At 42.3% G+C, this 13,643-nt stretch overlaps 1 pseudogene; it reads right to left on the reverse strand.

Moving 5' to 3' along the window:
• Positions 1-3,017: 3,017 nt before the first annotated feature.
• On the reverse strand, positions 3,018-4,036 carry LOC148133176 (endogenous retrovirus group K member 8 Gag polyprotein-like; annotated as a pseudogene).
• Between the last annotated feature and the right edge of the window lie 9,607 nt (positions 4,037-13,643).

Here is a 13,643-nt window from a genome sequence, read left to right on the forward strand (position 1 = left end):
GTCAAGAGGCGGCAGAAGAAGCAGGTGTGCCAGACTCATTCAGGAAATTCAGTGTAAATAAGCACAAGTTAAGCTTGTTTTGCAGCATGGGTAGCCCTGGGGTGAGTTTCCCCATTCGAGTTTTGAACTTTGTCAAGAGCATTCTTTAGGGTCAGATTGTCTCTTTCTACTATGGCCTGCCCTTGAGAATTTTATGGAATGCCAAATTTGTGCAAAATGCCCCATCGTTTACAAAAGGTAGCAAAGTTGGTACTAGTATAGGTGGGGCCATTATCAGTTTTTAATTCCGAGGGCTTTCCCAGGCACGCAAATGACCAGATGCAGTGGCTAATGACATGTTTTGTGGTCTCTCCTCTTTGCGGGAGGCCATGATGAACCCTGAGTATGTGTCCACTGAAACATGGATATATTTCCATGGTGCAAAAGGCGCATACTGGGTTACATCCATTTGCCAAATTTGGCAGGCTTTTAAGCCTCTGGGATTTACTCCCATTGGCAGGGCAGGGGCTTGCTTGCTGCAAGTAGGGCATTGTTGAATAATTGCAGCAGCCTCTTGGGCGGTGATTTGGAATTCCTTCATAAGAGCCCTTTTATTTTGATGAAAATAGTTATGACTGTCCCAAGGGGTTAGGGGAGAAAGAGAGAAAGCGGATAGGATAGTAGCAGCGGGTGCGGCTGAAGCAGCTGTGTCGGCTCTGTCATTTCCTTCTTGTAATGGGCCGGGAAATGGTTGATGACTTCGTATATGAGCAACAAAGAAAGGGTGGGAGCGGGTTGAGATGAGTTGCTGAAGCGAAATGAATTTAGTAAGAAGGTCATTGTCCAGAGTGGGGAGAGATATGCATCGGAGATATTCTTTACTATAAAAGTGACATAAAGACTGTCCAAGATTAAATTGAAAGGTTGATCGGGAAAATGTTGAAAGGCCAATATAGCAGCAGCAAGTTCTGCCCTTTGGGCAAACGATTGTGGCTGAGTAACTTTAGTGCGCCATTGCCCTTCTGAAAACCAGGCACAGGCGCCATATTGCTTCCCTCCATCTGCATATATAGTGATCGCAGAGGGAATGGGGGCTGTGGATTCTATTGATTGCCAATTAAAAGGAACTAGCTTAAGTAAATTAAGTCGGTCATCTGCAGGGAGATGGCAGGAAATAGTCACCGGCCATTCTCCCATTACAATTTGTAATGATTCTGAATTCAATAACATTACCTCCCAATTGGACAATGACACGGGGACATATAGTACAGAAGGTTCAATAGCCATTAGGGCTTTACAACGTTGACGCCTTTGTGAATAAGTATAGAGAAGAGCAAAGGTTTGGGGTTAATGGATTTACGAGGGTATGAGGCAGATGTATCCATTCTAGGATGAGAAGTTTAGAGAGACTTTGAGCAAGAATTGCAGTAGGTAGCTGAGGTGTATTGAGCAAGATTAAGGAAATAGGAGAATTGTTGTGACATCGGTTGACCCACCTTTTCTGCATAATGTGCTGTATGTCCTGGGTGATTTTTAATTGATGATCTGTAAGGGTAATTTTATCCCCTGGAGTGGTTCCTCCCTTTAATGCATCAAACAGGGGGCTGAGCATGTGTGTAGTGATGCCAAAATAGGGACGGGTCCAATTAATAGCCCCTAAATATTGTTGTAGTTTTACGAGGGATGTGGTGCGGGCAGGGCTAATGCTGGTAAAACTGGTGCCGAATAAGCTTGCATTAGCTTATGTCCTAGATATTGAAAAGGATGTTGTGTTTGAACCTTTTCCGGGGCTATGTGTAAACCACCTTGGTGTAGCAAGGTGATAAGATTGTCCAGGGTAGCAGCAACTGTGCCTTCTGGACCGGGGGCACCTATGAGAATATCATCCATATAGTGGTAGACTAGAAATTGTGGGTGTTGTGTTCTATAGGGCTGAAGGATTTGATTAACATAGTATTGGCACATTGTGGGGCTGTTAAGCATGTCTTGAGGCAATACCTTCCATTGATATCGTTTAGTGGGATGAGAATTGTTAGGTTGGGGAATAGTAAAGGCAAAGAGTTTGCGGTCTTCCGCATGAAGGGGGATGGAAAAGAAACAGTCCTTGAGGTCAATGACAACAACGTCATAGTTAGTGGGAATAAGGTTGGGATTAGGTAAACCACATTGGAGTGAACCCATGGGTTGTATGATGGAGTTGACAGCCCTTAAATCATGCAAAAAGCACCATTTCCAGATTTTTTCTTTATAACAAACACCGGAGTGTTGTATGGGCTAAGCGATGGCTCGATATGATCATATTGTAATTTTTCGGCTGTTAATTGCTGCAATGCAAGCAATTTATTTGCTGGCAATGGCCATTGATCAACCCAAACAGGAACATCTGTGGTTAAGGTCAAGCGAAGGGGAAGAGGGTGAGTCATTCTAGCTGCAATTTAGTGCCAAATTGAGAGAGCAAGTCTCTCCCCCACAAATTTGTGTGAAGGGGGAGGATGACGGGCTTAATTTGTGCAGTCCCTGTGAGATTTTCAGCAGTCACAGGGAGCCAAAATTTACTGATGCGAGCCGTTTGAATCCCTCCTACACCTATTACCGATGGGGAGGTCTCTGTTTCCCAGTCTGTAGGCCACTCGTCAGAGCGTATCACCGAGACGTCCGCACCAGAATCCAGAAGACCGGTGAAGGGGCGACCCTTGATTAAAGCCAAGAGTGTGGGCTTTGTTTCGGTGATAGATCTAGTGAGGGCAAGCACATCAGAGGGAAGTTGCGGTACCATGATAATTTTTGCTACGACGTCACCCTTTTGTAACTTCGTTGGAAGAGTGGATAGAAAGGTTAATGGCTGAGAGTTTTGAGGAAGGATAAAGCAGATCGGGAACCACAGAGATTCCTTTGAGGAGGGCATGAGGGTGAGATTGTACAAGAGCAGTTTTATCGGAGGAGAATGTGGCAGAAGGAGGAAGCTGTGCGCCGACAGAGAGTGGTAAATGGGGAAAGGATATGAGCACATCTTCTGCCACTGATAATTCATACACAGTGGATGGTATATGGGCAGCCTTGGGGGAGGGGCTAGCTGCCGGCCCCTCTACTCGTTTCCCGAGGGTTCAGTTTTTGATCGACATTGATTAGCCCAATGATAGCCTTTCTTACATTTCGGGCAGACTGTTTTTGGTCGAACATCTCTACTGGTGGAGGGCTTTGCTGCCCCCCCGCCGGGGGCTCGACATTCTGATTTAAAATGACCGGGCTTCCCACAATTGTAACAATTACCAGATGGCTTATTACCTCTGGTGATAGCTGCAGCCATCATTTCGGAAGTGTATTGGTGTGTTCCCACCACCCTGCGGGCTTGTAGGAATTGGGCTAGAGTGGCATCTGGAGAATTAATCAAGGGAGTAAGCAAGGTTTTACAGTCTGCATTAGCGTTCTCATATGCCAATTTAAGAAGAATTTCCTGCCGAGCTGCCTCATTTGTAATTTGCCTTTGTAGGGCCATTTGGAGGCGTTCAATAAAATCGGCATAGGGTTCATTGGAATTTTGTAGAATTTTTGCAAAAAATTGTGCGGAGGTATGAGGGTCATCCAAGCGAGAGAGAGCAAGCAAAGCGGCTTGTGCAGAAAGGTTAAGAGCATTAATAGGGCTATTATATTGAGCTGTGGGAGCAGCAAAGGCACCCTCTCCTGCCAGTTCATTTGTGGTAAAATTCGGATTTTGAGCTGCCAATAGGAGACAATGATGGAGAAACTCCGATCGCCATACAACAAATTAAGTCCCTGTTAGAGTCATATGAAAAAGGCTATGCCAATCAGCTGGGATCATTATATGGGCGTTAGCCATCATTGTAAATAATCCCATTGTAAATGGAGCCTGAATACCATACATTTGTACAGCTTGTTTGATATCCTTGATTAATTTAACAGGGATGGGTTCCCAGTGTGGGACATTTTGTCCCTGCGCGTTCTGCGTATAAACTAACGGGAACGCCGATGGGCAGTCGGAGTGATCTAACTCGCCAGTTCTAACTCCTGCAGCGATGGCGGCATGAACCGCGCCCATAGGAGGGGGTAGGGCAGGAGAGGAAGGCAGAAGGGAGAGCAAGAGAAGAAGAAGAGGGATTGGGTGAGGGGGGGTCAGGAGAAGAGGGGAAGTTTTACCGACCTCATTTGCCTCCGGGGGGGCAGTCGGTTTAAGAGACACAGGCGCCACAGCGGGGGGCAAGAGTTGTACAGCAGGATTCACATAGGGAGGGGGTCCAGAAAGGGGGCCAAGTAGGGGTTGCTCTAGAGAGGAGAGAGCCTCAAAAACCACCCTCCAAGCAATTAATATAGACGAAGGGGCCCTAGGACTTGCGTGAAGGTATTTTCCAATCTCCTTCCATACTGTAGTTTTGATACTGCCTTGATCATTTATTTGCTAGCAGATCAGTGGTGGGGTTAAAAAACATTGACTACCGGTTCTGTGGGCGTGGCTTGGTGGGCATGGCAGGGGAAGGATACTGTAAAATCTCCAGTCAGAGGTGGTATTTGCCGGTTCTCTGAACTACTCAAAATTTCCGCTACCGGTTCTGCAGAACTGGTCAGAACCTGCTAAATACCACCTCTGTAGCAGATGTAGGGTCACTGCATTATGGTGAATTGGTTCAGTGAACAATGAACGCTAATTATGTTATGTAATGCTGTTAACTGGTTGGATTGTACTGTAGCCTTTTTAATGTCATTATTATAGATCAGGGGTGTCAAACTCAAGGCCCAAGAGCCAGATCCGGCCAGTGGGGTGCTTAAATCTGGCCCGTGGGGTCACCCTGGAAACAGCAAAGGATCAGCCCGTGGTGCCTCTGCAAGTGCAAACGGAGCTCAGGAGGGCCACGAACAGCCTCCCCTGCTCCATTTTCACTGGCAGAGGGTTGCAAGAAGCCATTGCCGCAGCTGAAAATGGAGCTCGGCAGCCCATTTTTGCTGGAAGAGTGCTTGGGCCACCACAAGTGCCCCTGACATGAGTGAGGTTGAGCTGGCCACGCCCACCCTTGCCATGCCCACCCAGGCCCTTCAAGGTCAAACACAACCCTGATGCGGCCCTCAATGAAATCAAGCTTGACACCCCTGTTGTAGATACTTTTGTTTTACTATATTTTTAAAATCTCATATCAGGTTTCAATTATTGTTATCAGTTACCGTGAGTTCATATTGTCAGTCAGTCAATCAATATCTTTGCCATTAGCCTTTGTTCATAGTATTTGACATAGACATATTTGGAGAAGTATTGCTGCTGTCTGAAAATCGCTTCCTTCCTGGTTTTTCCCCATCCCAAAATTTATCTGAGCTGAACAGTTTGCTTTCTAGCAGTTTTTCTTCAACAAAACCATCTATTGCAGGATCCAACTGAGCTTCTGAAAAGAAGATGTCTTCATTTTATCGGCTTTCTCTTCCTGTAGCGAAGTCCGTCATTCTGCTCAAGCACCCGGTCAGACTTTGAAATCACTTCTACTCATAAAGGATATAATGACACAAGCATGAAGGACACTTTATGAAATAACATAGTGAAGCCACAATCTCTCAAAAGAATTGTCAGAAAAACAGCCAGCGGGGGGGACGGGACCCCAAAATAATGAAGAAAAATGGCATCCAAAGAATGGATTGCGGAGTATCTCATGAGTGAGTCAGTTATCACTTTAATGGAATAAAAGCCTTTATATAAATCAGTCCCTACATGCCTTATAGATTACTTTTTTAAAAAACAAACGGATGTTATATCAACTATATATAGTCCTTTCAATTACTCAAGCACAAGGGCCAAACGCTGGCGTATATTATATTTTTTTGTGAGAGGACAAGCATTTGGCATTTAAGATCTTTAGCAACTCTTCGATGGATACTACCTGGCCTTGATAATTTATTATTTTAAATAAACAGCATAAGAAACATAAAACCAGCGAAATAAACAAATCCTTATAGTACCTGTTTTAATTTGACAGCAGATGCAGCCTGAGCGAAGAAACAAAAGAAAGTAAAGCTGACTTGTGCAGCAAAGAGAAATTGTGCTGAAATAATGCAGTCGGAGAAATACAGTATATACAAATCAGGATATTGTAATAAGGAAAAACCCGACGAAAACATCTGTCCTGACAGCATTTGATCTTCGTCCCATTTCACCTTCATGCAGACACGCCTCTCTTCCTTTCCTACCGATATAAATCTGCCCGCAGACTTGAGGCCATCTGCTTCCCTCTCATCTTTTTTTATTTTTTAAAGCAATATAATTAATACCTTCTGTTTAGCCAAAAGGTTTGAACATTCAGCAGGAAAACAAAACTGTCTAAAATGTAAAGATACCACCGAGACTGACAAAGAATCTTCAGGCATTATTTCTTCTTCCTTTCCTGATTCTACAAATCTACATCTTCATCGTTTTGCAAACTCACTTGGTTTCTTGCTGGCTGTTTACTTATCCACTCAGAAACAAAAACAGAAGCTCTCTGCTATGTACAGCAGATGATAAAAGAAACTAAGATTAGGATTTAATTTAGTCTCAAACAGGGAAGGCGGGGCTATTGGACTGGCGTCAAGGAGGCAGCCTTAATATTGCAGGATTCAATCTGGGTTGTCATCCTCCGAGCTTTCAGATTCGTGCGGGAGCCCATCCACAGGGAACGTCTTCCTTGTTCAAGTTCCTGAAGGTGAGTTCTAGCATGAGTCTGAACACATGGAAGACTAAACTTCTAGTCTTGGTGACCAATCCAGATTGGATCCTGTAACATTATCCCTGGACATGTATACTCACCTTCATTCAGGTGAGGACCTTAAGACTCTCAGAGAACTCGATGAAGATATGTAATAGTTAGCAATTTACATGGCTCAGGACTGTAATGGCTGTTTAGAGAAAGAGCAATGTGGGCTAGTAATGTTATAATTGACAGGGAGGTGTTTATTGTCCTGAAGGCTTGTTAGGTGGAGAGTGGCCTGAAGCCCACAAAGTGAAGGAGGGCAATATTGTCCAGGACTTTAAGAAGAAGAGGTTTTTCTAGGTTAAGCCTGTCCTTCACAAATGACCTCTTGGTGAGGTTGAAGACAATGGAAGATTATAAGTTTTACTATTCAAAGACAAGCCAGCTGCCAGAGTCAGTGACAGGAGGAAATCGGTGGTCAGTCTCTTTAGAATATTTCTTAATCCTAGATAGTTGTGCTTCAAGTATTTAGAAACATACGAGGTACGTCTACACCAGGGCTGTCAAACCCCAGCCCATAGGCCAGATGCCTCATGCACTGGCCATGCCCATGCCTGGTTTAGTGAAGGGGGGAAAAGTCCTGATACGTCACGTGAGGCCCATGATAACGTGGGTTTGATACCCCTGGTCTACACTAAGCTAAAAGTCTGTCTTACAAACCTATATAGCAGAGGTGGCATTCAGCCAGTTCTGCCAGGTTCTGGAGAACCAGCAGTGGAAATTTTGAGTAGTCTGGAGACGCGGCAAATTCCACCTATGACTGGCACCCCCGATCTATTCTCTGCCTCCCGAGTCTCAGCTGATCAGCTGGGTCTTCTTTTGTTGGCCTGCACAGGAGAACGGAGCTGGAAAGTAGGTTAGTGGGATGGGGAGGGAATGGGGATTTTACAGTATCCTTTCCCTGTCGTGCCCACCAAGCCACGCCCAACAAGCCACACCACACTCACCAAGCCACGCCCACAGAACCGGTAGTACAAAAAGTTGAATCCCACCACTGCTGTACAAATAGCCTTCACTTAACCATTTGTGTAGCTGTTCAAAGTTAGAATGGCACTGAAAAAAAAGTGGCTTAGAATGACTACAACCATCGCAGCATCCCCAGTCACGTGATTGTGATTTGCATGCTTGACAACCGTTGTGTTTGTGATGGGTGCAGCATCCTGTGGAACACCATTTGCAGTCAGTTTTCAATGAGCAAAGTCAAGGGAGAAGCTGGCAGGAGGTTGTACATCATGGTCACATCGTGCCTCGCTTTACAACTGTGGGTGATTTGCTTAATGACTACAACAGGGATTTGCTGGAACTGCTGTTGCTCAGCAGCATGATTACATGTTTCACTTAACAATTGTTTTGCTTAGTGATGGAGTTTCCAATACCAATTAGGATTACTGTATAGCCTTAAAGAAGGTTTAAGCTACACAGTTAAGAAGAAGAAGAAGAAAAAAACCATGTTAGATCTCAGAATGATGTTGCACTCCCTTCTCTGTCTGATCGATAAACGAGCCAAAGTTGACTTGGCTGCCTGTAAATCGTTTTGCTAAATAACATCGTTTAACAAAGGGAAAAACATTCTAAGGAACCCATAGAAAGCCCAGTCCCACTTTCCTAGTTACGGTTTTGTGCAGTAAATAACTAGGTTGCTGGGCAAAAGAAAGGAAGTGATGGAAGAAATGACAGGATTTTAAATACAGCTAAATATCATGAGTTTCAATGCACGGCTGATTAGCTCAAAATGCAACACTGAACAGAGTTTATAAACCAGAGAGGCACCAATGTCACAGTCAATTTGGTTTTATAAATGCAGGGTGCAGGGAAAAGGCTCTTGTAACTCAGATCTAAATGGGAGACTGGATGTCAAAGCAGAAATGCTGGGAATGGTTCTTAGCTACTTACCTGAGGGAAGATAACAAGTTCATACCTTGACTATACTTTCAACCAGGAACAGGTCTAGTTGCCCTCCTCCCAAAGAGGATATGAAATGGAAAGATTTTACATACCTTTTTGCTATAGGTTTAAACCCCCCCCCAAAAAAAAACCAAAAAAAAAAACAAAAAACCCTGTCTGCCATCCAGCTTGGGAAGTGGGAAAAAAAAGACTGGTTAAATTCTGAGCCAAAACTTTGATCACATTTGTTGTTGTCATCGCAGGTGTTGGTGTGATGCAGTGTCGAGGTAACAGACCGTAAGTATCTCTTTTCTACAAGACCATCATTCTTTTCCCTCTAGGAATGTCTGAGAATGGCAAATTAACACTGTTCTCAACTTCCATAGTAAATTTTATAGCCTCGTGTTGATCCTTTGGGTGGTCTAGAAATTTAATCAACTCCTTTTTTCCTTGCGGCCAAACAGGCAAATCTCTCTCTCTCTCTCTCTCTCTCTCTCTCTCTCTCTCTCTCTCTCTCTCTGTGCATGTTAGCCAGCTCTTTGGCTGTAGGGAATCGAATTCTAAAGCTGCCTTCTGAAATTCTTCCATAAAGATATCATTAAAACCTGGCAACAATGGCTATCCTTTAGCTATTCCAAAATAGATAGATAGATAGATAGATAGATAGATAGATAGATAGATAGATAGATGGAATATACAGTAGATAGATAGGATAGAATAAAATGGATAGAATTCTTTATTGGCCAGGTGTGATTGGACACACAAGGAATTTGTCTTGGTGCAAATGCTCTCAGTGTACATAAAAGAAAAGATACATTCATCAAGAGTCAAGAATCATAACAGTACAATGCTTAATAATAGTCGTAGAGTACAATAAGCAATCAAATCATACTAGGAAAATTCTGTTCATCATAGCTCCATTTGGTAATGGAGAATAATTATGTAATGTCAAAACTCCTGCGATAATATTAGCATTAAGTCTCAGGCTTTTAAGACATCAAAGCACTGCTGGGATTTTCTTTTATAGAATGTTCTGTTTTTCCAATGAAAAAAGTCCGGAGATGTTTCTCAGTATATTGTGACAGTCTAAATGAGAATTTTACTTTCAGCATTCAGGTTTTTCCATCTTGGTTTGGAGGCTAAAACAGAAATATCTGCTTATAGTGCCCTTCTTTTGAATAGGAAGGAAATAATAATAATTACAATTTCTTTCGTTCAATATGTACATCTTAAAAGTTTCCAGGTGGGAATATTGTGATCTTAACTTTCACCACCAGATGGCAGTAAATTTCCAGACTGAGTTTGAGTTCACCTCTTAAAAAGACTTGTGTTCACTATTTCCAAGCCCAGATGAAGCAGACCAGAAATAACAGAATAGAAAAAAGGGAATTATTTATGGCAGTCTTCAAAACTGAACTGTTGTGATATTTCTGGTGAGGCAGCAACCCTGGTTTATTTGATATCAACTAAATGTAACAATTGAAGCAATAACTGATTGTCAAATTATAGTCATTGGCTTCCTTTGATGCAAATATTTCAATCATCGTCTTGACTCTCTTGTCTTTTGCTGAACAGAAAGTCTAAATATGATGCTGTAATGTTACTTCCTCTCCGCCATTTGGGTTAGTCTCCAGTGATGACGAAGACCTCAGAAAAATGATTGCTGACAAGGGTGAACCTTCTCTTTCAGTTGTGGTCTTCCCTAATAGCAGCAAAGAACTACAAGCTGTGGCTTTAAATTTTTTGCACAGTGCCTGGGATTGCACTATAATTCAAATGCACACCTGTCCAGAGTTGGTTATGAGATTGGTAGCTATATAAATGTGCTAAACAAATAAGCAAAATAGTAGAAGCTCCTAGCTGCTAGTATCCAGGAAAGGCATCAATGCCAATGATATGTGCCAGAATCTCAGCAGCTGCCCCAAGTTGCCAGATACTAATGGCAGGCTGGCCAACAATTCTATGTTAGTTTTAAACATAACGTATTTGGAGAATTTGCTCAGCAGGATAGCAAGTTCATCCATTCTTCATTTTTGAGGGGAACGAAATAAAATTACCCTGCCTATTATCCAACACCACTCTTGTTTTTTCCCTTCTGTGCTGGCCTGATTCTGTGGGGCTTGCATGGATGTTTGCTATGGCCCTAGGATTTTGTACACTTTTTATTGCCTTCCAAGCACACTTGATGATGGCTTGCCATCCAAACCCTGCTCAGTTAGCAGGCCAAAGAGGATAAAGAGAAATGAGAAACAACTGTATAAAAGCCCCTGCAAATACCAGCAATTTCCCACTCTCTATGTGTTCTAGCCTGGTTTCTTCAGGCCCTGAATTACCTTATGGTTTATTCTTTCTTCCCGAATGCAATAAAATATTTATCTTGCTACCCAATCTGGGAACATGGCTAGATGCTTCAGTGATGGGAATATAAGATGCTCCTTATTTTAATGTTATACTTCCTGTTGACAGCCAGAGCTCTAAGAATCCTTTCTGGAGCTGCAGAGGAACAGCCTTGGTAGTATTTCACATGGTATTCAACCAGTGATGTCAGCATCCATTAAATACAGTGATGTAATTGATCCCAACTTTTATCAGCACCTTTAAAATGCCAAGGTACCTGGTGAGGTTGCTGGTGCCTGTAATCTCTTTCTCTCCTTTCTATTGCATTGTTAGTTTAGACACCTCCAAGCCAAAGAATTTGAGCCCTGTGTTATATTCACATCACTCTTTATGGCCCAAGTTCATCTGGAGCAAATCCATAAGAGTTGGAACCAATCTCTCTAAGACCATTGCTATTTTAGATAATATACAATGCTGTCTAAAAGTTTGAAAATACATTTTAAAAAAATAACCTGCCCAGTCCCCATATATTTCAGTTGCCTTTGCTTATGAATTCCAGTCCCTTTAAAATTGGTCTATACAGATAATTAACAATAGCTAGATCTTTTCATTTTGTAAATCATACCTAGGTTGCTCTTTAAGTCTTGTTATTCATGTTGAAGGATAGGATTTACAGGATGCCAAATAAAAGAATCCCAGGTTGGAAGGCCTATTGGAGGGATTACAAAAAGATACAAATGCTACTTTACAAAACACACTTCAATTCAAAAATAAATAATGTTGACTTTTCTTTCTTCCCAGAGTTTCTAAGTAGAATAATACTAAGTAAACATCAAAAAATCCGTGTTAGGAACACAACTGGGGACCAATGTAAAAAGAAAAAAACCCTGTGAAATGGAATATTTCTATTTCTGTGTGTTCATATACTGTAATTTAAATTGGAAGCAGTCTATTCTCATCTGAACATGGTTTGCATGTTGAAAAAAGGAGCAAAATGCCTTTAATATCCTACAAATGCAGCTGGACTGCGTTAAACCAGCTGAATGACTTCGCCATGACTTCATTACTTCTTTGTCTTGCTCTTAAATAAGAGGAGCAATGCAGCAATCTCTGTCAGCCAAATATTTTTCTAATCCCCTATCAGATATGGGAGGCCCTTAGAAGATCATGAGGGCGATGCTAATAAAATGCAGTCTCATCTTTCTGTCTTGAAAAACATGTAAAAACAACAACAACCCCACCCCAGATTGGGAGATACTGTGTCTTCCTGTGAATTTGCACAAAGCTGCCAACCTGCTTTTCATTTTATGGTCTGCCTGAAGAGAACACATGGTCCTGCTTCATCTCATGGGTGTGGAAATGTTTGAAAATATTTGTAAATAGGCAGGGGTCATGGGTTAGGAATCACTTTCAGTTGCGGCTTTTGGACATGAGCCTGCCACATGTGTCAGGACATTTATTACTTTGGGGTTCAGGACCCAGACAGGCAGTGCAAATGCTGAAAGTGCATTCATGCAGATACATGTGAAACAGACTTTTGTGCTTGTCCGAGTCCAGCTGGAAAATGAGGAGCTGAAAGCGGACTAAGGCCATGCTGCAAAAGTGTACCAAGGAGCAGGAGGCAACCTGAAGACTAGTGGACTTCAGTCCCCAGAATTCCTCAGCCAGCATAGCTGTCAATGAACTCTAAACTAATAGCATGGCTGGCTGGGGAATTCTGGGAGTTGAAATCTACAGGACTTAAAGTTGCCAAGGTTGGACATCCCTGATCTGCAGCCTCCAAAAAGATCCAAAAGTTATGGAGATAGTCAGTGGCTGGGTGGAATAGTCCATTCAGTTTTACACTTTAATAGAATGTTTATTTTCTGTTTCATTGTACCCACAGTAGTGCAAAATTAAAACTTTTATTAGCACAAACATATCACAGGACAATGCTACTCCTTGTAGACTTTAGAACAGGAGGGGATTGAGCAAAGAACAACAGACACATTTTTAAGAGTACATGTGAGGTCTCTATCTCCCACTTTCCATCTTCACTGGGAGTTTCCACACAATCTATATTGCTCAAGTTGGATGAAACAGAGACGGTTTGTAAAGGTTCTTGGCGTAATAATCACCCCCTTTCTCTATTCCTTCAATCAGGCATTTAGGCAAAGCTAAAAGAAAGAAAATGCCTGATCCTTTTTGTAATTGAATAATAATAATAATAAAAATACAAGATTTCAGTCTAGCAACCAGTAGCTGACCTAGTAGTGGACAAGATATTGGCAATCTGAGGCATGATACAGATTAGAGCTCTCAAGAAACAACTGGCCTTACTCTGAAAATATCTGCTTAAAATGATATTTATTTTTTGAGACATGTATCCCAGCAAAGAGAAACCTCTGTGTGTGTGTGTGTGTGTGTGTGTGTGTGCGCGTGTGTGTGATGGGATAAGTGAAAAAGGACTGGATTCCAAAAGTAAGTGTAATCCAAGGAGCAATAAATAAACTCATTTGAACTGAGGACAGAATTTTGTGGAAAAATAAGCTGTGAAAGGGATCGGGCAAGGCTTGGAGCCATATTGAAATCTCTAATGTTCTTTAATGGCTTATTTAATGACATTATACATCTGCATGTGATTGATTTTTTTTTTCTCCCTGAGCCCTGGAAAATCCTGAATCTGGAGAGGGATCCTCCTCTCTTCCCATCAGTCAGAAGACTCTAAGAAAAAGCTTCCTA

Source organism: Notechis scutatus, chromosome 1, assembly GCF_049901735.1.
Source record: "Notechis scutatus isolate UNSWTSFEM ecotype Mainland chromosome 1, rNotScu1.2, whole genome shotgun sequence".
Classification (NCBI taxonomy): Eukaryota; Metazoa; Chordata; class Lepidosauria; order Squamata; family Elapidae; genus Notechis; species Notechis scutatus.